The following is a 24896-nucleotide window of genomic DNA, read 5'->3' as shown; positions in this document are numbered from 1 at the left end:
TTAACGTGCACTGACATCGCACAGTACACGGGCCTCTAGAATTTCTCCTCCAAAGAAATTCCAGTCGCCGCGGCCGGGATCGAACCCGCGTCTTTCGGGACAGCAGCCGAGCACCATAGCCACTGAGCCACCGCGGCGGCTCTAATAGCAGGGTTCCACCCAGGAAGCATTTAGTTGCGCAATAAGGGACCGTATGCTAAAGTTTTTCTGTAAACACGCCGTTAATAATTTGAAGAATGTTTTATTTCGCTAACAAACTATGTTGCAAACTCAACGACATGAAGCAAAAGAAGAAGCGTCCTCAATTTTCAATTAAGTTTGCTCTTCAGTAACTTTCGCTGCCGCGAGGGTGCGCTGACGCTGGAAAAGCGTCGGTAGCGGCGGCTAGGTGGCGTGAGCTGTCGCCTGATTCAACGGACCCAGCCTTATCCCTCCACGCACATATTCAGCCATCGTAAACATGGCAGCCACAAAAAAAATCAGCTGATTTGACGGCTGTTCTCTTTTTTCACACATTACGCAGAATCAAAGTACTGCGCAGACGTCTTAAGTGCGCGGAAAAATCTGGTTAAAGGCAGTGATTGCTACGGGTCTGCCGAGAACAATTTGGAAGGAGCGCTTGGCTCGAAAACCGGCGAAGGCAGCTTTAAGGCAAGTTCACACTGGCGAGTTGCAATCGTCGCGCTAGTATTCTAGGCGACCGATTTCGGTCAATTAGTTACGGTTTGCGAAGCACATGTAAAGCGGGGAGGGAGCGTAATAAATCGATTTAAGCCTGTCGCGCGACCTCCGCGACTCGCCAGTGTGAACTCACCTTGCTGCTATCGATGACAAATGTGCTCCAAGGGCGATGCGTGATTATATTTATTTTTGTTCAGAAAATACCCGGCGACCATGAATAATCACACTGCAGCAACTGCCGACATACGGAAGCAGACCGGTGCAGCTGATGGGAGCTTGCAATCTCACAGCGGGAATTAAGAGCCGGCACGCCCGGTCACTGCGGCAACAATCACTCTTCCGCCTCGTAACCAACTCATGCCGCCCGCTTCGGGTTAAGCACTTGATATTCGTGTTGGTGGTGCCGTTCCGTTCGGATGATGCTCGGATGACGCCGCCGGGGATACTGCGGTGGCGAAAATTTATGCGAAGGAAGTCCACCTTCGCCGCCGCCTTGTCTTGAGGGGTCTCGCCGGAAAGCGCGCACCTTCTGCGACTCCGACAGTGGTCTCCGCAACTCACCGCAAACACTTGCACAGTCGGTTGGGCTACGCCGACGTTTACTTCATTTCCTACGGTGTCTTGAAACCCACCGGCGGCGAAGGCGCGCACAGGCACTTGCCGCTCCACTGACCGCGCACTCACCCGCACACCTCCAAGTTCAACGGCGAGTTCGTCGCACAGCCATTATGCTCCTTCCTATGTCAAAACGTCGAAACAACTCGTCCGGCACGTCAAAACCGTCTTCATGCACCCTCTTACACCGCTGCTCGCGCGGCCACCGGCCATGTAAACAACCGCCATTTTCTGTCTCGAGCGGTTTGAGACCACTCGTTCCAGTCGCAAGAAATCGTCTCAATCGGCTCGCATAATTAGGTGAGCAACGTCAACACTTTTGGCACACTTATGACGTCGGCCGGTGACGCAAAAAACCAATATGGCCGCTGGTCACGACCGACCAATAGGAACGGGGCAAATGAGACACTTTTTGAGACACTTTCCGATTGAGACGATTTTGAGCGACTCGTAATCGCGCCCCAGGTAGCGCTGCGGCCTGGTATTGCGCAGTGTATTGTGTTTGAAGTGTGAAACAGGCGCGCAGGGTGCGCTTGTATCGCATTTACGTGGCTTTATATCTACATTTTATTGTCCGCTGCCTGCGCACGTTCCGCGCCATCTTCGTTCACTGAATGCCGTCATCGCAAACTCGGATGAAACTCGGGCGAGCGCCAAACTCGGGCCTTCCGGCATAGCGCCCCAGCTGTACCTCGATGAGAGCATGGCCTGAGTCTAATATGGTCGCCAGGCGTGTCGACGACCCAGCAGAGCAAACACATGAGCCAATCAGGCTAAACACATGCTTTCGCATGTCTACTCTCTTTAACTATGTTAAAGCCCATTCCATACCATTCCGAAGGAATGTTTCAGAATATATCGGATAAGTTCGCCCTCATGTTCGTCTTCATGCTCATCGTGGTTTCCGGATGATGTACTCCTTAACTTGCCGAGAATTGAAGGGCGGGACACAAACCAAGTCAGCGACAAAAGAGCGGCTTAGGGTCTCGAATCGGCCATCGGCGTGTACTAACTGGTAGTGCTAGGAATCGCAATGGCGTGTCAGAAAGCGAAAGCAGCGAAGGATGCTGAGAAAAGCTGCCCAGCACCAAAAGCGGAGGCCACCCAGCTAGAAAAAGCGGCTGATAGTGGATAGGCCCCTGAAGGCGCGAAGGCAGACAGGGAGGCCATACGCGCCGTTCAGCTCGGCGAACACAAGCGGCCGAAGGATGCCACCATCTATTCTAAAATACGCTACATCTTTCCTGCATTGCATTGTACGCATGACGGCCAGATTATTTTAATTTTCCTTCGGCTTCTTCACCATTAGTCATCAGCTCATATGGTGCCAGATCCGGCGACACACGTTGCTACTTGAACCGCCCTCACAGTTACGGGGGAAAGGATTTAAACCGGCCAGGCTACGGACCGACGGACAATCGAGTGCTCCTTGAACGCGCTCCGCCGCCGCAAGCTTGGCATGCGCGCTTGGTCCCGCTAACCGCGGTGTGGAGCCACGTCTTCTGACCGGAACTGGGGGACTGTAAAAAAGGGAGTCGAGCGACCCCGAGATACAGGTGTTCTGTGCAGATGTTAGTGGTGCGTGGAGATGTCATCGACCACTTCAAGATGCGAGGCTTTACAAAACACAGCATTATTTACAAAAGACCGCAGAGAAAACGTGGCTGCACATGCACACTTAGAATGCATGTCGTCCGTCGGTGTTTGGTCTGGCATGCGACGCGCTAAATAATCTGTTTAAATTAAGACATTGAATTCGACCATTTCACAGAAACTCTTCTGGTCGGGGATGGACATGAAGGTGAAGGCGAAACGCCGACCACTGAATAAATGTTCTTGACGAGATTGGGAACAAGGCTCCTGTGCGGCAGCCGAAACGTCAACAACATTTCTTGTGTGCTCGGTGTTTCGCCGTCACCTTCAAACTTAGACGTTATGCAACAAAAAAAAAATTTCTACTATGGGCCCACATTTTGCTCCTTCTTCTCACGCATATCATTCTCCGCGGCGCCACAGCAAATGGTCGGCTGAAACTTACCCGAAGTGAAGTCCCAGACGCACATGCATCCGTACTACGTGCTGAAACTATCCGTTGAGTTTTTGCAGTGAGCCGGAGGAAACGCGAAGAGTGGCTCACTTCCGCTCACATGAGGTACACCGGCCGTCGTGTTTATGAAAACTCAGAGCTGATCAAATGGATCGACGCGGAGGAAATGCGACGGCATGGTTCTCTGCCTTCGCTATCTTTGTGTTACATTTATGCAGCCTGGAACGTGAACTGTGCCTACCGCTACGCTTCGCACTATCACCTATTGCTGAAGTCTCCTTACCAAGTTGCTATCGCCGGTACTTCATTACAGCCGGCGTTCCTTTCTAGTCGTTGCTATAGCGGAAGAGCGGTAACTCCCGCTATACGCCACCTCCCCATATGGCAGGCGAAGGCTTTACACATATGCCGACCCCAAAAGTTTTTCCATCATGACCCTTCTAATGCTCTTGCATTAAAAAGCATTGACCTTTGACAAGCAGCCTTTTATGATCGCCACTTGAGAAGCTCTGCAGCAGAATTTATCTTCCAAAATCTGACGCTTTGATTGGGATGATCTTTTGAGGTCAGCAGACTGCCATGCCCCATGCTACATTCAGACGACCTGCTGAGCGCTGCTCAAGACCCCAGTATAGCGAAGAAGTGAAATTTGCACAGTGCCACCAATATTTCGCTGTTCGAGCACAGGATGGGCTACCGCGGGGAATACCCGGGTTTCAAAGGGGAGTTTCAGAACTAATATTATAAACGAGCTCTGCGTGGGATAAGCCGGCCCGGTTCCCATTGTTGCGCGTCGTGTCGCGCATGTCGACTTAAAATTTCCTTTTAAATTCCTCTCAAAATGTATGTCTGCTAGAGCTTCGTTGGGTTTTTCGGCAATGCGAATAGAATGCGTATAAACAGCGCTGAGGAACCGTAAGATGAATCGCGAATTCGTAACAGTGACGTGTGCTGCTGGCTGTAGCAGCCGTTTAACGTGACGGCTAGCCTAGTACTATCGGGCGGAAACCTTAATGAACACGAGTTCGCAGAAAACAAAAACAAAAAAATTATGGCTGAGGCTTAGCTAAGGTTAAGCCTAGTCAGATGCAAAGCATATTGGTGGCTAGGCTTGGTAATACATGGCTTTCCTTGGTTGCATACTTGGTCATTTTAATACAACCACTAGAAGCCTTCGTCGTGGGGGAAGACAACAGCATGGCTACAGCGGAACGCCGACTAACCCCGAGACGCGCGTTGGGTGAGCGCCTGGATTGCCACGGAAGCCGCGTCTGCCTGCCCGGTGGAGCGAGCGTTTCACCTACACCGTGTGTGAACGCGCGTTCGAAATGCGCGCGAATGCCGCTCGAGGACATTCCGGCGTCTGTGCGATGGCATCGTCACGACGACGTCACGGTGTCACGTGGCGTGACGGCTAGGGGTCCCACGGCGACGGCGCGAGGTGGAGGCCGCCTCTCATCCGATGTCACGCGGTGTGACGTCACGGTGTCACGTGGTGTGGCGTCAACGTGTCACGTGGTGTGACGTCACGGTGTCACGTGGTGTGACGTCAAGGTGTCACGTGGTGTGACGTCACGGTGTCACGTGGTGTGACGTCTAGGGGGCGAGTGGTAGCTCTAGCAATATGCTTCGCATAAAAAAAGCACACAATGCGTCAGCGCCGTCACGCCTGAAATGCCGGAAAGTATGGCGACACGCTTCATTCGCGTATCAGTACCACGCGACTGGGTAGCAAGGCAGTCCCGAGGTATGGCCCGCATATGTGTATGCCAGGCGGCCGACAGTAGTGCTGTTTTAGTTTAATACTTTGCGAAATGCACCGCGCTGTTCGAGAAAGGTGTTGGATATTGCACTGGAGCTAAAAGTGCGGCCAGTGGCGTACCAGGTCCCAGGGGCCGATTCCCAGGCGATCGTAGGCGTAGGCCACGGCGAAGGACGAAGTGGGCAACATGAGCGTCGAGGATGCGGCCACTTTCACCGGAATGGCCAGGTACAATGGGTTGCAAGGCACTGTCGTATCCTGCGCACAGGGCAGGGTTAGCGTTCGGCGAATGTGGACACCTCCGTATCTCCCGCCTACCCTTCCGCCCTCCGTAAGCAGCGGAGTCGCTGCGAAGTAACTGACTGTAGAACCCAAACGCAGATCTGTCCCATCACACTCCATGATCACGTGTGAATTGTACGGCGTCAGGCGTTATCCGGAATCCACCCTTGCCCTTAGAGTGACTGAGGTTCGTAAAGTTTGGCAGCTGCCCTGAGAGGCACAAAAATTCACATTGCGTTGAGCTGTTGTCGAGTCTATGAAAAGTCGATTGGTACTCAACTTTTAACAAGTTTAGTCGTTAAAAAGTCAACATGTTCTTGATTGATAGAACTTAATAGAAAGTCAATTGACTATACCTTAATTAACAGTCAATAAACAAAAACTAGTGCACAAACAGTTCAATTCTTTTTGGCTGATTATGCCACCAACTGACCACAGCTCAAGAAAGTCTCACTTGAGCGGACGATATTTCCTTCCCATTATATATGTTTCTCGAAGTTCGCGACTGCTAAAAAAATATTGCTCATGTCATGTCGAATATCAATTCGCAGAAAAAAAAAGTGTATTATTGCACTCAAGATTCTTTGATGGCACAAACAGAGAACAGTGCTCCGAAAGTTAATTTTGAAGCGAAAGCTTCACTACGGGACCTCGTGCTTCGATCGCCGGGCACCTAGGTTTGACTTTCAGCTGAGTTAGAGGTCAAACCATGAAAAATAGAAAGAAATTAAACCCATATCCATGACTGGGAGTCGAACCCGCGGCTGAGCGAACAGATCTCCTTTAAGGGCCGCACAGCGAGAACACTAGGATATATCGGTGCATTTCTTAATTGCATGGAAATAGTGGCAAAAAGAAAAATCTAAGCTAAGGCTGTTCATAACATTCCAATTTCTGCCCATTGCACAGAGTGCACTCTGGCGAAAGCATTTTACGAATTCGTAAGAACCGGGATTGTATCATCGAGATTCTACTGTAATCCATAATATGCTGCGTTAGCTCGCACCAAGTGGCTCTATTGCTCTCTCACACTGCACCAGTGGCCTAGTGTTTTGAGAATCCTTCTATCACTTCTATCATGCTGGAGATGTAGGGTTCGATCCCCAGTGCTGCCCAGTGACCCCACCTCGAGTTGACCAAAACACCATGTGCCATGGCGCTCTTTCGCCAAAGCTGCCCTTAAAATTCATCGTCTATCACTCACACAGATACGTGGATGACTACCTAATTGTGCTAACCGATCATGTAGGTTCAAAACCAAGCGCCATCCTTGAAGACATAGTCACCATTTTCACCAGTGAATCAAAAGGGCTCCGTTTCACGCATGAAGTTCCCCACAACAATAGCCTGCAGTTTCTTGATTTGAAACTTCAATTTAAGCAGGACCGCCATGTTTGTTGGTCCTACAACCCGAGATCATGCAAAGAGCTACTGCCTTTTAGTAGTGCACATTCCAAGCTAATTAAGCGCGGAATCGTTGCGACATGCTTGAATGCAGCCTTGGATAAATCGTGTGAGCATGAGATGGCACAGAGCTTCGATGCGCAAATTGAACGCTTTCATCAAGCCGGGTACCCAGAACACCTCATAACTAGCATTAGTGAGGACCTGGTTAAGAAGCGCAAGCGGATGTTGATGGGAGAACAGGGTAAAAAAAAAAACAAGGATAAAGAAAAACAACCGACGGTGGTGATTCCCTATATTCACCGGCTTTCGCACAACCTGAAGAAAGTGGCCAGCAGATATAAGATCAACGTGGTGCTTTCTGCTCCCTGCAAGCTGTCGCGCGTTTGTACTTTCAACAGAGTAAGAAAGGTTAAGCAGTGCAAAAAGAAACACCAAATTCGCGCCACTGAATGCACGGCTGATGTTGTGTATGTTGTTCCTCTAAGCTGCGGCAAGGAATATATCGGCCAGACAGGTCAGTGCTACAATGAAAGAGTGAGGCAGCACAAGATTGCTGTAAAAAATGGCTATGGCAGCCACATGGCCACTCACTGCAAAAGCTGCAAATGCCGTCCTGGTTTTGAGAACACCAAATTCATTGCAAGATCAAAAGACAGATTAGAGCGTGAAATAATAGAAGCCTATTACATCAAACAGAGGGGCGATATCTGCATAAGCAAGCCATCTGTGTCATTGTCAGAAGAAGAGATTAGGTTTCTGAGTGGGTCTCTTGCAGCGTTATAATCATTCCTTTGGTCCGTTTGGCACGTGCATCTTTGTTAAGTCACCCCTTGTTTCTGGTTTGTCTGTATTTTTTTGCATGCAGTGTGGTTCTTAAGTGGTTTTTTTCTGTGAATAAACTAGTTGGAAGTTGGCGCCAGTCCTGTCCTGTTGTGTGTGTTGTCTTCGTTTTTTAGCGCCAGTACGCCTTTTGCGTAAACATGTCAAACTCACACCTTGTTTTTTCTGAGGGACGGTACCATTTCTGACTTGATTTTTCGGAGGGACGGTACCATTTCTGAATAACTGTTTAATGGGGGGTAAGGGTTATGATTGGTTAGTTTGTAGCAGTGTGGACCTTATAATTTTCTGCACTGTGCAAGTCAGGCTGATGATGATGATGACGAAGCTGGTTTATTGGGGTTTAACATCTCAGAGTGAGTCAGGCTATGAGGGATACCATATTGGAGGGCTCCAGGTTATTCCAACCACGTGGGGTTCTTTAACATGGACTGACATCACATAGTGCATGGGCCTCTAGCATTTCGCCTCCACTGAAACGCGACCTTTGCAGCCGGGATCAAACCTGTTTCTTTCAGAAAATGAACAAGGGAGGGGAAAACCTAAGGTTGCTTGAGCCAACGTTTCGACAAGTCCTCTTGTCGAAACGTTTGCTCTAGCAACCTGAGGTTTTCCCCTCCCTTGTTCATTTTGTGATCGCCAAGGACCATCTACCACACCCTCTCTCTACCACTGTTTCTTTCAGGTCAGCCCTGGGGTATTGGTGTTAATGTAAGTTTATTGTGTATTGCAAGTGCCTTTTTTTAGGAAATGTGATGTCATCTTTTGCGGATACTATTCTCAGGTTTAGATGTTAAAAATGGTTGTTGCTCTGAAGTTTTGCAATATTTTGTTAAATTTGTTTTTCACTGACTCTGCATAACAAGCATGGGGCGTGGTGCATCTTAGCATTAAAGTTGTTTGAATTTTGTTTGGTCACTGTACAATCAACATTTGATGTGGTGTTTTATCATTTGTGACGGAACAGAGCAAAACACCGGGACAAGAGACAAGCGCTGACTTAAAACTGGTTTTTATTTCGAAGAAACACTGCTTCTTATACCTTCTTCACCCTTTCAAGAAACACATGCGTCACAACCATATCGTTCAAGTGTCCAAAAAGTGTTTTTTGGACACTTGAACGATATGGTTGTGACGCATGTGTTTTTTGAGAGGGTGAAGAAGGTATAAGAAGCAGTGTTTCTTCGAAATAAAAACCAGTTTTAAGTCAGCGCTTGCCTCTTGTCCCGGTGTTTTGCGCTGTTACATCACAAATGAATAACCAACATGCCCAAGCTGTTGTCCGGGTGTTTTATCAGTTTGCTGTTATTGTTAATGTCACTGTGCGTGGTAAATGTGGGGTGAGAAATAAGCTTCTGCGGCAAAAATTTTGTCTTTGGATGTTCAGAATTAAAACTTCAGTTATTGTTGTTTGCTCATATTTCCTCTTTTTCTCCCCCCTCCCCCCCCCCAAACACCAAGCAGCTTCCGGTCCCAAGCATCAGACAAAAATGGGCTTAACCAGCAGCACACCTGAGGACGAAGCTGTGGTCACTAAGCATAAAAAGCACAAGTCTAAAAAGGTGGGTGTCTCTTGCACAGGGTGCGTTTAAGCAATTCCTCTTGCTTGCTACTGGCTATGTTTGCCACTGAATCTGTTCTCTGCCAATAGGGCAGATGCTCAGTGGCTTATAAGTAAGTGTCTTTTGTTTTGGGGTCCATGCAGGATGATTCGGAGCGTAGCCAGAAGCACCGAAACGACAGGACCAAGGACAAGTCTAGCAGGGATAAGGACAAAGAAAATGACGAGTCCAGTGACAAGTCGAAGAAGAGGTCTCACCGCAAGCAGCGCAAGACTGTGGAAGAAAGCGCTTCTGATGCAGAAAGGCTGGAGGCTTTTCTGGGCGCCGCCGATGATGTCGGTGTAGAGCGAGCAACTGAGGCGTACGAGTCCTTGTGACGCATCCACTCTGTACATAGTCGGGCCTGTAGAAGCGCCAGTTTGTGCGGAGTGTCACTGACAGAGCACGAAGGATGCATGCTACCATTGCAGTGGACGAAGGTGTACCAGGTTTAACACCAGACTGACAGGAAACTTAAGCTTGGCCAAGGCCAGATTCACTGGTGTAAGTGTCCTCTATGCTGGTAGTGCTGCTGTCGGCTTTAAAACTATTACAGAAGCTGATGCTTAGGATACGGTGCCAACACTCGATGTATGCTAACCACCATTTTGATGCCTGCGCTGAGGTAACCGCAGCCCAGTGGTGTGGGGGCTGCTGAACCCGTGGAGAGGCATCACTGCCAGACCAGAGTTGAAACTGGTGTGCTTGTGCTGACCACACGAACTGCAAATGTGCCACTGCTGTGATGCTAGCACATGCTGGCATGTGCGCAGCTGTGTGCTGTATTGTTTAACTGATGGCTGTACATTTGCTTGCTGCCAGCAACACTTGCCACTGGTGCGTGAACTCACATGCGACAGGTGTGGATTGGATGCTGGCATGTACCAAGGTTCATGTTGAGGTAGTTTAGTTGTGGTCAACACTCATGGCGCTTTGACTTTGTAGTTGGAAATGTCAGCACCGGGTATCCCCAGTCTCGGAGGAAACCCTGACAGCAGCCAGTATTGATATGCCCCGAGGCGGGCATTGCACTGTGCACGGGTGTAAACATGCAGTTTGCCTCTCCTGTCTTCATCTTTGCTTGGGGCGGCCTGCAGTACGGTGAACCACGTGGATGAGAAACGGAAGTGGTCACACTCAAAAAAAAACATTAGTGAGCAGCAAGCAGCAAACAGTCGCATTGAGCTGTTGTCCTTTCGGAGGCATTTCTGGGACACGCTTAAGACACTACTTGACTCAGAGGCTTAATTGGAGAGTGTAGTTTGTTTCTGAGGAGCCGCTCAGAAATGTGGTGAGTGCGAGTTTTCTTTGCTCTGCCCTGTAGCATCCGGATAAATTTATTTTACAATAAGACTAAGTGCACACACTCTTGCATGTAAACTTTTCAGTAATACCTGGCACTGTTCCAGTTGCAACAGCAAGTCTGAACTTGTTGTTGCTTTAAGAGCAGGGTGTGCTCTATATAAAATTCCACATGGTTAAGAAGTACTCATCTAACCCTGCCTGACAGTCTGGTAGCTGTATTGTGAGGTGGCTCGACAGGTATTGTTCGGTGCTACAGTGCAGCTGACAGACCTAAGCACTGCTGAGCTCTCTCTGTTGCCCTGAGTTATTTGGGTGGCTTGGCAAATTTCAGTGCATATGTCTCTGTGAGTAAATGCAACCATCTTGAATTTTATGGATCTGCGTGGTCATTGTGATGAGCAATCATTAATGAACTTACGTTTAACCTTTTTATCCTGTATAAAAATGTTCTGTCTGGGGAGGTTTGAGTCAGTTAATCACAATGCGATCGCTAACCCTCCTTTCTCAACAATTTTAAAGTTTGGATGCTTTATTTTGTTTTTTTTTGCTGTGCTTCTTAATAACCTCATGTTTGTAATCTTTCAAATGTCCAGGCCATAAAGTTAAGGTGGAATCGATGTGCTATGCTTATCAAAAGCAGTTGCCCATGAATGCTATTGCAATTTTTGATAGTTGGTCGCCTGGGTTGGAAAGTTAACAGGGTTATTTTATGAACTTTGACCGACCTGTACAGTTCTTGTGTGTATGTGTTTTTCCGACTTTCCTTTTGAAAGTTGGAATATGTGCCTCCCTATTTATAGCACATCATAAAATGAGACTAGAAATGTTTGGTTTCAATGACATAAAAGAAAAGGCTCCGAGACTATGCACTCATTTTTTTGTTTATAAAATTAACATTGATAACATCCTGTGGCTGGCTCAAGAAACTCTACAGAACAGTCTGTTCTGGCTTTTGCAGAAAACATTGTACTGATAGCTTGTCTTTTGAAGCAATTTGTGTAGACATGTTGCTAGTGTGTTGTGCACTTTTGGGATACCGTATATACACTATTGTAAGTCGACCCCCATATCTCATGCCAGGAAAAAAAAGAAGGGCATGCCCTTGGGCACATTCCAAAACGAAAGACTTGGAGGACGTGTAAGCTTCATCTTTAAGAGTAAAATGCGATAGCATTATCTCAGGCAGCCACTGCTTATCAGCAGCCGCCATCAGCCGCTGAGGGCGGTGGGGGGGGGGGGGGGGTGGAGGAGGCGGTTCGGCTCGTTGACGGAGCAGCTGCTCAAGGCCAGGGCAAAGAGTGTCGCGACGAAGCCGCTTATACTGTGGCAACGCCAACGACACAGGCTTTTTAATTTCACGACCTCTTTCACGCTCTCGTGTTAAAATGTATTAGTTGGTGGACTACTCGTCCACGCTTGCGCCATCGTCCTCACTAGTGCTGGCGCGGTCTCTTGTTTTAACGTCGTCCCGTGAAATCCCGTATGCCACAAACAACCGCACCATGCCATTACGTACAACAGCTGAAAATTTTGACTTGCTGCAGCTGCCACTCCTGTATCACCCACTTAGAGGCGTCGAACTTGTGACTCAGCGTGCAATTGTTAGTTTCTTTGGCGTAAAGAATGACAGCCACCTTGAAAGCAGCCTTGAACAACTGCCGGACACTTACCGGACCCGGAGCACAAATGACGATTGACGAATCGCTACATCAAAAACTGGTAAAATGCGGCCAGGAGTCTTCAAATGCGTCAAAGAGAGCCCAAGGGAAACTGTGTGCTATGCATAAGCGGCGTCGGCTCTTTCATCAGCTACCAACACTACCAGAGCCGTTGCCGTTCTGATTGGTGGAGCTGCCATGATTGGAACAGCAGCCCTTCCATCTACTATTGACACTCTCTTGAGTACTGCATACACGGTTGAAAGTAAAGAAAAATTCTTCCAAAAAAGCATGCAGAGTAGCCAAAGGCTACTGGGTAGATCCACAGAGCAAACAAAATTGCAACTGCACTGTAGCATCCCTGATGTCTCCCTTTATTTATGGTGCTATGCCTTGGTTTCGATTGTAAGCCGACCCCCCCACTTCGGATTTTCAGGTAGAAAAAAAAAACAAAGGTCGACTTACGGTCCTGTAAGTACGGTATATTGTTATGAAGCCGGAAATGTTCCTTCCATTATGATTGCAAAGCACTACATCTGTGTGTTTTTAAGTCATTGTTCAACTGGTGAAGAGGTGAGGCTTTGACACAGAGCAGTGCCGTTAAAAAAAAAAGCATAGTTTTGATCAAATAATTGATGTGAGCAGTGACATATCACCTTCCACAAAATCACGTGTCTTGAGAGTCATGTGTATCTTAGAAGTATTTCTTGCTGGGCGAGTTGGTTCATGGTTTTAAATTGGCAACAAATTGCGCTAACACTCAAGATAGACACGGGAGATGAGGCTGGTGGGATTGGCGCAGTCCCGTCAACTTTGTCTGTCGTGTCTTGTGTGTTAGCGTAATCTCTTGGCAAACTTGACAGTCATACATTGAAGGCACTTGTGTGTGTGTGTGTGTAGAGACTATTTAGGTGAGCTTTTTTTAATTTGGTGGAAGACTCCCCGGATCGAAAGCAAGGGAAGGAGACTAGTGAAGCAGAGTGGCCTGTAGTACCACAGAAAGCAGACTCACTGCAGTATGTCTCTGCTGTAAATGCCTCACTTTTGTGGATCGGCAGAGCTTCAGTGCTTGTCTCCAGGTGCCATGGGAACAATCGGTAATGCACAATATGTTTGTGAGGAAATACATTGGTGTGCTGCCTTGGAACAACTGTACCACAACATTTAAACAGCTAATTAAAGCCTTCCTTAATATGTTTATGCCCACCAGAAATGAGCAAATTTTTACTATGTATTAACTGATTCACCATGCATGGTAAGTTGCAGTGAAATGGGAGCAGTGCTGTCTATACAAGCACTCCTTTGTTTGCTGATGCGTGCACAGACCCCGTAAACAGAGCCAGGCACTGAAGTGTCATCTTTTGGAACGGGAAAAAAACTGCATGAAACCCTCGAACACTGTTTCTTCGTGCTGCTCTACAAGGTGAACTTCTAACAGCTCGCTCAACTGATTGCCTCGCTGAGGTGTCATGCAAAGACAGTCTGACATTTACTAATTGCAGAGTCCTCTGTTCTTACCTAGCATTGCTATCTGTAATATGAATTAAAGAAAACCTTACTGTAGATATGGCATGTGCCATAAGTGAATGCGGTAGGAATGATGCTCAAGTAGTACGGCACACTTAACAAGAGCAGTGGAAGGGTCCACTTGCAGCAGTCTCCCTTCAAGCTAAACATTGCAGTATCTTGTAAATCTCTTTGATGGAGACGAAATTCTAGAGGCCCTTGTTCTGTGCGATGTTGGTGCACGTTAAAGAACCCCAGGTGGTTGAAATTTCCGGAGCCCTTCACTATGGCGTCCCTCATAGCCTGAGTCGCTTTGGGACGTTAAACCCACATCAACAAAACCAAAAAATCAACCTACGGGACTGGATGAGCCTTCCCATGTAATTTAGGGCATGTTCCAGTGCTCTTTTCTCAACAACCTATGAAGATAGAGGCTACCTGTTTATATAATTTTGTTAAGTGATTTGTGCTCTTTTTCACTCAACGAGAACTAGAAAAAAAAAAGTGTTCTGTGTTGTTCACTCGGTCTAGATTTAAGGGCACTTTTGGTGTTTCTCTCTGCAAAAGCAAACAGTACAATGCTTGTGCCCAATTTTTAGTCTCGTCGCGAGTGGTTTTTTTAGTTTGAAGCGAAGCGTAGTTTTCTTCTAATAATTTTGAAGCATATATTTCGAATACTTGTGGCACCCAAAAGTGGGGGAACGGCACAAGAGACATTTTCAGAATCTTAATTTTTTTAAGCTCCTAAGGCCATTACATGCAGAACGGTACACTGAAGCTGTACTGACGTTTTGCGAAAGTGGCCGTCCGAAATAGGGTACTCGCGTAATTTGTGCACGCCCAACTTTTTGCCCCGATTGAAAAAAAAGACGAATATTTTGCGCTCTCTGCTGCGCAAGACCACCAGCATGTACTCGGGTGCTCGCAAGGCAGCTTGGGAAGATCGGCGCGGGCCGCGTCGCCGTGTGCGGTTGCGAAAGGTTGCGGCGTTTAAGCGGCTCGCTCGTGCTGGCGGTCGCTTTCCCGGACGAACAGTTGCGCGCGCGTCCGAATCCGAAACCACCGAACCGTTTGCTGTTTGGTGTGCCATTATTGAGCCGGGTCGCGCGCGAACGCCCCGTTTGATCGCCCGTTATCTCCCTTTCTTCCTACTGCTGGCTTCTTCCCGATTGTATCGGTGACTGTTAATTGCTTTGAGCTGCGCACGTGACGTCATGCTGTCCCGTGGGGAATGCCCAGCGTGGGCGGTGCGGTGGTGTGTATGCGTCTTTTATTTGGAGTCTACTTTTTGTTGGCCATGAGGGGTGCTGCGAGAAGGGGGGTTTCGGCAGTGTAGCGTATATATTGTGCGTTATGACCTTTATTGAGTTTTTAAGGACATATTCAGAAAATTTTCTCGTGATTTGCGCTCCCTCTTTTTGAATTAAGTCCTAATTTAAAGAAAAAAGTGCTCAAATTACGCGAGTAAATACGGTAGCTAGATTGTAGTGTTAATAACGAACTATACAACCGATTTGCGGTCTCGGAGGTAGGTTCGGCCAAGCCGCATGTATTTCGCCTTTCGTGCTGGTGCTCGTTCCTGCTGCAATTTGTGGAGCTGCACGTGTCAAAGAATAAAATCTGTTCATACACAAACCTGTTTCAACAAAAATAAATTCGAACTGCACGCCATATTCCCTGGAGGTCGCTGCCGCCGAGAAAACTTACGATTCTTCTGATAACCTTCGGCGTGTAGGAAACTACACGACCGTTGGCAGTTCGGTTCGCCGTGCTGGTAGCCGGGCCGTGCGTGAGCGGAAAGCATGGAAATTGCGCCGTTTTTTAGCCTCGGATCACCAGTGCACTTCACTCGATCTCAAGGATGCGCTTGACAATGTTAAACACGGCGTCATACTAAAGCATCTTAGCGAGACCAACTGTGGTCCTAGTACACTCAACTACATCAAATATTTCTTATCTGACCGCTTGGCCTATATACGTACACAAGAGACCGAGTATGGCCCGTTTGAGATTGGAAAGCGGGGCACACCACAGGGCGCTGTGTTGTCCCAGCTTCTCTTTAACATTGCTATGATGCATCTCCCGGCCGGCACAGCTGGCGGGTGTCGGCGGTGTTCAGCATGCGCTGTTCGCCGATGACATCACCATCTGGGCCACTACGGGAAACAGGAGAAATGGAGGAATGCCTGCAAGCAGCGGAGAGCATAGTTGACCACTATGTCACGTACTGCGGCCTCCAGTGCTCCCCGTCCAAGTCTGAATTTGTGCAAATTCGATCTTGTCCGAAATACAAAATCTCCGTTCAGCTTTCTCTCCCAAGCGGCCCCATCCGTGAAGCGAAGAAGCTTCGAATACTCGGTCTCTTAATTCATTAATCAACATCGTAAGACAGACACAACTCTTGCCAAACTCCGCAAAGTCGGCGACCAGGTGCGCCGAATGGTTCGCCGCGTTTCCAACAAGCGAGGAGGGTTGCGAAGTAAGGATGCGATGCGGCTCGCTCATGCCTTCGCTTACGGAAATATGACGAAGATTGCTTAGAGGTTGTACTCCGCAAAATTGTCAAGAGAGCCCTCGACCTGTTACATATATCAAACATGATCACCATACCATATGCAACGGGTTCGAGTGCCCGAACTGTGGAGAAGCGCCCTCTACGTTCGACCCCTTCCGACTAAAATGAACAAGGAGGACCATAATTGCCGGCGCCAGGCGCGGGCAGGTGCCCTGCACCGCCACTATGGCTCAAAGAAACACGTCTTCTACGTCGACATTGCTGGCGCCTACCGCTCCAGGGGGGTATGGTACACGGCTGCAGTCATACACGAGGGAGAACAGGTGGACGGCCTCTCGTTAGAGTGTCTAACTCAACGCATGCGGAGGAGGTGGCAATCGCCCTCGCAGCCTCCCATCCCGACTCTAAATTCATCCTCACAGACTCTCGCAGAGACTGTCGTAACTTTCTGTTCGGTAGAATCACTCCGCTCGCTCATCAAATTCTTCACCGCAGTACTCGCGACGGCGATCCAACTCATCGCTCAATCATATGGGTCCCCGGCCACCAAGGCATGCCAGGTAACGAAGCCGCCCATGAGGCAGCCCGCGCACTCACTCACCGGGTACCAGGCGTCCCTTGGGACGAGGACCTTGATCCAGATCACAGCCCTCTTCTTTCTTTTAAAGACACTGGGTAAAGCTAAAGTCCCTGTATAAGCTTTTCTAGTAGGTAAAGCTGGCGAACGAACTCTCCTCAGGCTCTTTACAAACACACTGCTGTGCCAGGCGGTTCTCAAACGCTTCTTTTGACGGCCGCTGCTCAATATGTGGGGAGGTGGGCGACACCTTCCACATGGTTTGGGCATGCAGAAAAAATCCTTCTCCCCCCCCCCCCCCCCCATCAACCCTTAACCTGCCCGAGAGGACTGGGAGGCGGTCCTGCTCGGCTGCAAGGAACTATCGGCCCAACAGGCCCTGGTAATTATAACAGGCCCTGGTAGGGCCTGTTATAATTACAGGATATAATTGCGCCCACGTTAACACACATATTTAATTCTTCCCTATCTACTGGCGTTTTTCCCACGAATATGCAAGTCGCCCGTGTCAAGGTCCTACACAAAGGGGGAGAAAAAAATAATTTAAGCAATTACCGACCAGTATCCATCCTTCCGATTTTTTCTAAACGACTCGAAAAAATTGTTAATATACGCATTGAAAGCTTTTCAAGAAAACATAACCTCATAACGGATCACCAGTTCGGTTTCAGAAAACACCGCTCCACAGAAGACGCTCTTTTAAGGCAAAAAGAGGTAATTTTGGAAAATTTTGAGAAAAAACTTACAACTTTAGGTATTTTCTTACATTTCAGCAAGGCATTTGACCGTGTAAATCATCCAATATCACTAGAAAAATTAGAGCACTATGGATTTCAGGGTATTTCACTTAAGCTCATTCGGTCATACTTGACTGGCCGGCATCAATATGTTGAGATAAACCGAAATAAATCGCACTTACAAGAAATTCAATCGGGTGTCCCAAAGGGAACCATTTTTGGACCCATTCTTTTTCTTTTCTACATCAACGATATTGTAGAAATTTACAGAAATTGCACAATTGTCATATATGCAGACGATTGCGCAGTATTGATATCTAGACAAAACTTAGAAAAAATAACAACAGATGCCAGTTTACTCTGTAACAATCTACAGGAATGGTGCCGAAAAAATAGTCTGATACTAAATGAATCCAAAACAAAATGTATTCGTTTTCGTGCACCCGGAGTCCTACCTGGAATATCTCCCACCATTACTTTCGGTCCGTATACATTTGGGCTGGAAACGTGTGTGAAAACGCTTGGCGTGTTCTTTTCCGAGCACATGTCCTGGAACGAGCATGTTCAATATCTGTCGACAAAGCGAAGTAAGATCGTAGGTACAATAAACGAACACTGTCACACCCTCCCACTAGCTACAAGAAAGCTCGTATATAATGCCCTTTTCTATCCACAACTCCGCTACTGTGTACTGCTTTGGGGAAACACCACCAAGTCAAACATCAATAAACTTAATTGCCTTAATACAAGAAAGGGTCACCCGCATTATTGAAAACACATCATTTTTAGAACACACAGGACCCCTTTTTCTTAAACATTGCATTCTAAAAGTGGAAGATATGTACTCTTATAACCTGTTAAGTAAGTACAAGAATGCAATACAAGGAAAATCTGAGACATTTCTGACCTTAGCTAGACTACAAAAAACAACAAATACCTATTCATTTCGCTATCAGTCACCATATGGCTCATTCCATTTTCCCGTACAATGTACGGAAAACAACGACTAAAACACGCCATACCGCATGCGCTCAATGAACTGGATGAAAAACAAATAGACATTCTGCAAATGTCGCACAAGGGAATTTTTAAAATTTTTGTTTAACCTGTACCGCGGTTTTGTTTTTTTTTAAATCTTGTTTCAAGTGTCTATTTTATTCTGCACGTGACAATTGACTGCTCTTTTCAGAGGACTGTTTTATCAATTTTTGTGAAAATATGTGCTGTGCAAGTGCTTGCTGTCTGGGTGGCGGGAGCTTTGTCAAGCTGCAACTAAGCAGCTTTTTCTTCCGTCACCTTTTTTGCTCGAGCAAAATAAAGAAACTTCTTCTTTCGGCGGACGTCGCAATGGATCCCGGAATGAGGGACTCCGCCTAGTATTGTAAGGGGCGAGACCCACTAGGGGCCTCTCCCCGAGCACCTCTCTCAATGCTTTTCACCACCGACTACTGCTAGTCTTAACTGTGATCGTGGCATTGTGCGGCGCCTTTCTGTAATTCTTTATGAGAACAAAAGTAACTACGCAAAAGGACGGGACAAGAGAAAGAGAACCACACGAGACAAACGCAGACTGACAACTGATTTATTCCACCAACTCCTCTTTCCTTCAGCAGCAAAGCGCATGCGCACCAACCACAAAAACAAAAAACAGAAGCGACACTCATGTCGTGGAATCAAGGAACTCGAACTCCTTGCGGTACAGGTGTACTGAAGCATCGCTAATACACTTATCAGGCCCTAACCTCGCGATTTCCAAGGCCTCGATAATTTCTCGTTCTTTTTTATCCCTCGAGCGTCCGATAATCTTAGTCCTATCGAAAAGCGGATTATAATCTCTGTTATCATGCTTGCAAGTGTGACAATGCTTAGGCAGATGCTGCCCCCTTGAATCTTCTAAGGAATTTGCGTGCTCTAATAATCTAATGCTGACGCAGCGGCCAGTTTGCCCTATGTAGAAGCTACCACAACTCAGGGGAATCTGATAAATTACATTGCATTTACACTGTACGAACTTATTCCTGTGGTTAATGCCACACTCAACCTTCTTTTGCTTATCTTTTCTCGCCAAATTGCACAAACGCGACAACTTGCAAGGTGCAGAAAAAATGACGTCAACGCCGAATTTTCCGGCGACCCTCTTGAGGCCGTGCGAGACCCTGTGAACATAGGGCATAACTTCATACTTCCGCCTCTCCTGTGCATCCGCCCCCGGAGGTTTTGAGTTTGGGCGGAAGGACTTCAACAGGGACTCAGCGACAGCTTGAAGAAGGGCCAGCGGAAAACCAGCAGACCTAAGGCGATCAACCTGAGCCTCAAAGCTAACCTGAACTTTATGTGGACAGGACTTGGCTAATGAAGCCCTGAGGCAAGTAGATACAATACCCCTCTTGACCAGCTTCGAATGGCACGAGTTAAAGGGTAGGAGTGCCTTTTTCGACCTAGGCATGTACGCCCAGCAGAGGTGGTCAGGATCGTTAAAAAATAATTTTAAATCTAAGAATTGCAAACAAGAGTTTTCAGGAAGTTCAATGGTAAAATTAAAACTCGGAAAGGCTGACTTAAAAGATGCTAAAACCTCCATTGCCACCTGGGCCAAGTCGTCGTTGTGGTCAATATTTAAAAGGATTAAAAAGTCGTCAACGTATCGGAACACTCGAACGATACGGTCGTCAGATAGTACCCGCGATAGCGAGCGGTCAATTTCAGCTAAAAGGATTTCCGATAAAACTGGGGCTACACATGACCCGATGCAAATTCCGCGTTTCTGCACGTAAAATTTTTCCTGAAAACTCACAATCGTTGAAGTAAGATGAACCTTAAGCAATTCTAAAAAACCTTCAACAGAAATACCGCACGCATTCTGGAAAGACACAGCACCAGAACGATCGATACAGTTCCGGACTGCACGGAACAGGTCATCGTGGGGAAGGGAGTAGAACAACTCTTCGATGTCAACCGAGAAGCCCGAGTTAACATCGGAGAGGCTATCCCCTAACATTTGGGCCACTCAGTCTGAGCTGCTGACCTAGTACGGATCGTCGGGCGCCAGACTTCCCAGATGGCGCTGAAGGTAGTGACTGACCACAGCTTGCCAGGATCCAGTTTCTGTAACAATGGCTCTAAAAGGGCATTCTATCTTGTGGCTCTTGGCACTGAAGAACACAGTGAGCACTAGGACCTTGTTTTTCCCCACTTCACTTTTTAGCCTGTCGAGTTTCAAACCCCTTAACAGTGCAACCGCCTTTGCCTTCGCTTTAGACGGCTTTAGATCTGTTTTCTCAAAGTTCTTTAAGACAGACATGCAAAAACATGCGAGGCCAGGTGGTTGGGCTTCTGCCTGCGCAAGAATCTGCGCCCGCCGGAGGTGTTGGGCTTCTTCGGGATTCTTGGCTGTTCCGAGGGACACTGGAAAAGAATTGCAAAGATTCTGAGAAGCGAATGCTGGAGACATGTCCGCCTGTTGCAAGACTGGCTGCGGTTTTTGTGCTTCAGCTGGAAGGGAACGGGCCCTGCAGGCTTCCGGCCACTCGAGGATTACCAGGTCCTGGCTGAGGGAAGTGCTGAGTTCCTTTGGAACATGCGGCGACTGAACCTACCCAAGGTCCCCAAAAAGCAGGTTGGTGTTGTTCCGGTTGTCTACCTTGGAGGGGCATCGGTTCCACACAACGTTGAAAGTGTCCTCAACAAGGGCCCCAAGTTCAGCGTGGAAGTCCCCCTGAGCAAGCCCGAGGCTTTGGCGGCGGCGCATAGGATTGCTGACAAAGTTCAAGGTGAAGAGAAAGAACGTTGCCATTTAGAATGTGTTGATTCGATCCGCAACACTTTCAAAGGCAAGAAGAAAGAACACTCCATGGTGAGATCTGTGGCAAGCTATTTTAGGAACTCTGACCTCGCTTTGATGATGGCCGACAAAGAAGGAGGCTTTGTGGTTATGCCTCAGAAGCTTTTTAGTGACAAGGCCATGACATCTGTCTTAAAGAACTTTGAGAAAACAGATCTAAAGCCGTCTAAAGCGAAGGCAAAGGCGGTTGCACTGTTAAGGGGTTTGAAACTCGACAGGCTAAAAAGTGAAGTGGGGAAAAACAAGGTCCTAGTGCTCACTGTGTTCTTCAGTGCCAAGAGCCACAAGATAGAATGCCCTTTTAGAGCCATTGTTACAGAAACTGGATCCTGGCAAGCTGTGGTCAGTCACTACCTTCAGCGCCATCTGGGAAGTCTGGCGCCCGACGATCCGTACAAGGTCAGCAGCTCAGACCGAGTGGCCGAAATGTTAGGGGATAGCCTCTCCGATGTTAACTCGGGCTTCCCGGTTGACATCGAAGAGTTGTTCTACTCCCTTCCCCACGATGACCTGTTCCGTGCAGTCCGGAACTGTATCGATCGTTCTGGTGCTGTGTCTTTCCAGAATGCGTGCGGTATTTCTGTTGAAGGTTTTTTAGAATTGCTTAAGGTTTATCTTACTTCAACGATTGTGAGTTTTCAGGAAAAATTTTACGTGCAGAAACGCGGAATTTGCATCGGGTCATGTGTAGCCCCAGTTTTATCGGAAATCCTTTTAGCTGAAATTGACCGCTCGCTATCGCGGGTACTATCTGACGACCGTATCGTTCGAGTGTTCCGATACGTTGACGACTTTTTAATCCTTTTAAATATTGACCACAACGACGACTTGGCCCAGGTGGCAATGGAGGTTTTAGCATCTTTTAAGTCAGCCTTTCCGAGTTTTAATTTTACCATTGAACTTCCTGAAAACTCTTGTTTGCAATTCTTAGATTTAAAATTATTTTTTAACGATCCTGACCACCTCTGCTGGGCGTACATGCCTAGGTCGAAAAAGGCACTCCTACCCTTTAACTCGTGCCATTCGAAGCTGGTCAAGAGGGGTATTGTATCTACTTGCCTCAGGGCTTCATTAGCCAAGTCCTGTCCACATAAAGTTCAGGTTAGCTTTGAGGCTCAGGTTGATCGCCTTAGGTCTGCTGGTTTTCCGCTGGCCCTTCTTCAAGCTGTCGCTGAGTCCCTGTTGAAGTCCTTCCGCCCAAACTCAAAACCTCCGGGGGCGGATGCACAGGAGAGGCGGAAGTATGAAGTTATGCCCTATGTTCACAGGGTCTCGCACGGCCTCAAGAGGGTCGCCGGAAAATTCGGCGTTGACGTCATTTTTTCTGCACCTTGCAAGTTGTCGCGTTTGTGCAATTTGGCGAGAAAAGATAAGCAAAAGAAGGTTGAGTGTGGCATTAACCACAGGAATAAGTTCGTACAGTGTAAATGCAATGTAATTTATCAGATTCCCCTGAGTTGTGGTAGCTTCTACATAGGGCAAACTGGCCGCTGCGTCAGCATTAGATTATTAGAGCACGCAAATTCCTTAGAAGATTCAAGGGGGCAGCATCTGCCTAAGCATTGTCACACTTGCAAGCATGATAACAGAGATTATAATCCGCTTTTCGATAGGACTAAGATTATCGGACGCTCGAGGGATAAAAAAGAACGAGAAATTATCGAGGCCTTGGAAATCGCGAGGTTAGGGCCTGATAAGTGTATTAGCGATGCTTCAGTACACCTGTACCGCAAGGAGTTCGAGTTCCTTGATTCCACGACATGAGTGTCGCTTCTGTTTTTTGTTTTTGTGGTTGGTGCGCATGCGCTTTGCTGCTGAAGGAAAGAGGAGTTGGTGGAATAAATCAGTTGTCAGTCTGCGTTTGTCCCGTGTGGTTCTCTTTCTCTTGTCCCGTCCTTTTGCGCAGTTACTTTTGTTCTCATAATGTCGTACCAACTAGCCCCTCACCGCACTCTTTTAGATTTCTGTAATTCCACGGACATCTCCGAGGCATACGCGCCACGATGGGTGAATGGAAGCGTTCTCTTTGCAGTATGGTGGCAGTTGCCACCATGCTCATTTAAAAAAAAAATGTTTTTTCAAGCAATTTGTCAAACTTAACGGTATTATCTATAAATTGGCCATTTTTCTTAATATACGTTTTAATACTGACCATGTAACCTCACTAACCTGCGCCGCCGCGGTGGCTGAGTGGCTATGGTGCTCGGCTGCTGGCCCGAAAGACGCGGGTTCGATCCCGGCCGCGGCGGTTGAATTTCTTTGGAGGAGAAATTCGAGGCCCGTGTACTGTGCGATGTCAGTGCACGTTAAAGAACCCCAGGTGGTCGAAATTTCCAGAGCCCTCCACTCCGGCGTCTCTCATAGCCTTAGTCGCTTTGGGACGTTAAACCCCATAAACCAAACCAAACCAAAACTCACTAACCTGCTTTTGAGCCACCGATCTTCCAAATGCTTTTTACTAGCTTCTACCCCCGATTCATTCATATGACCATTATCTCTCAACCCTAGGGCGTCACAGAAAATTGGCTGTTCCTGCCCCGTAAAATTGACACCCGTATTCCACCACATTCTAGGGCAAGATGTTAAAATGTTTCTACAGATTTGCCACACACTACACATATGTGTCATCTTCTTCGTTAATTTTCTTTTTGTAGCTTCGTGTTCTAGGACACCCTTATCTAGCATCAAAGAGTCTGCTGCCTCTTCAGTTATCATAAGTCCATTCCTTCCTGATTTGCCTTTTCCCTTTTCTATACAGGTCTTGAGTCTGCTTTTTCTCAACTGAATTCAGTTCTTACCTTCTGCGTTTTTATCTTTCGTTTAGAGCTCTTTATTTAAAGCTCTTCAAAGCTCTTTATTTACCTCAGACTAAGAATATTATTATTTACGCAGATGATACTAATGTGTTCTTTTCAGGAAATAATATGGCTATCTTAGAAAAAGAAGCAAACGTATGGCTACAAGAACTTTCTTCATGGCTGGAATCTAACCAATTGATACTAAATGTTGAAAAGACTAAATATGTCGTATTTAGAGCCAAAAACAAGATCATTACTGAAAGTTTTCAACTGAAATTTCAAAATTCAACTCTACTCCGTGAAAATTCAATAAAATTTTTAGGAGTAATTTTCGAGCAGCACTTACTGTGGAATGAACATTCAGATTATTTACGCAGTAAAGTATCGCGGTCAGTGGGCATAATAAACAGACTACGAATGCTTGTACCTGTCAGATGCAAACTACAGCTATACTACTCTTTAGTTCACTCCTATATACATTACGGCCTACTTGTGTGGGGAACAACAACACTTACTAACATAGCAAAATTATTTGCGCTGCAAAAAAGGGCTATCCGAGCTGTATTCAACCTTACACTCAGCCAAGACACAGGGGAGGTTTTTAGAAAACACAAGTTACTTAAAATACAAACAATGTATGACAAAAAAACTGGCTATATACATAAAGAATCAAATAAAATAAAGTAAAGAAACGTTTAAGAACACATATCTGCACATGCCGCCG

This window comes from Amblyomma mixtum, chromosome 3 (genome assembly GCF_055824585.1).
Source record: "Amblyomma mixtum isolate Tamu chromosome 3, ASM5582458v1, whole genome shotgun sequence".
Taxonomy (NCBI): domain Eukaryota; kingdom Metazoa; phylum Arthropoda; class Arachnida; order Ixodida; family Ixodidae; genus Amblyomma; species Amblyomma mixtum.
The sequence above is the reverse complement of the archived record's forward strand: the minus strand, read 5'-3'. Positions refer to the sequence as shown.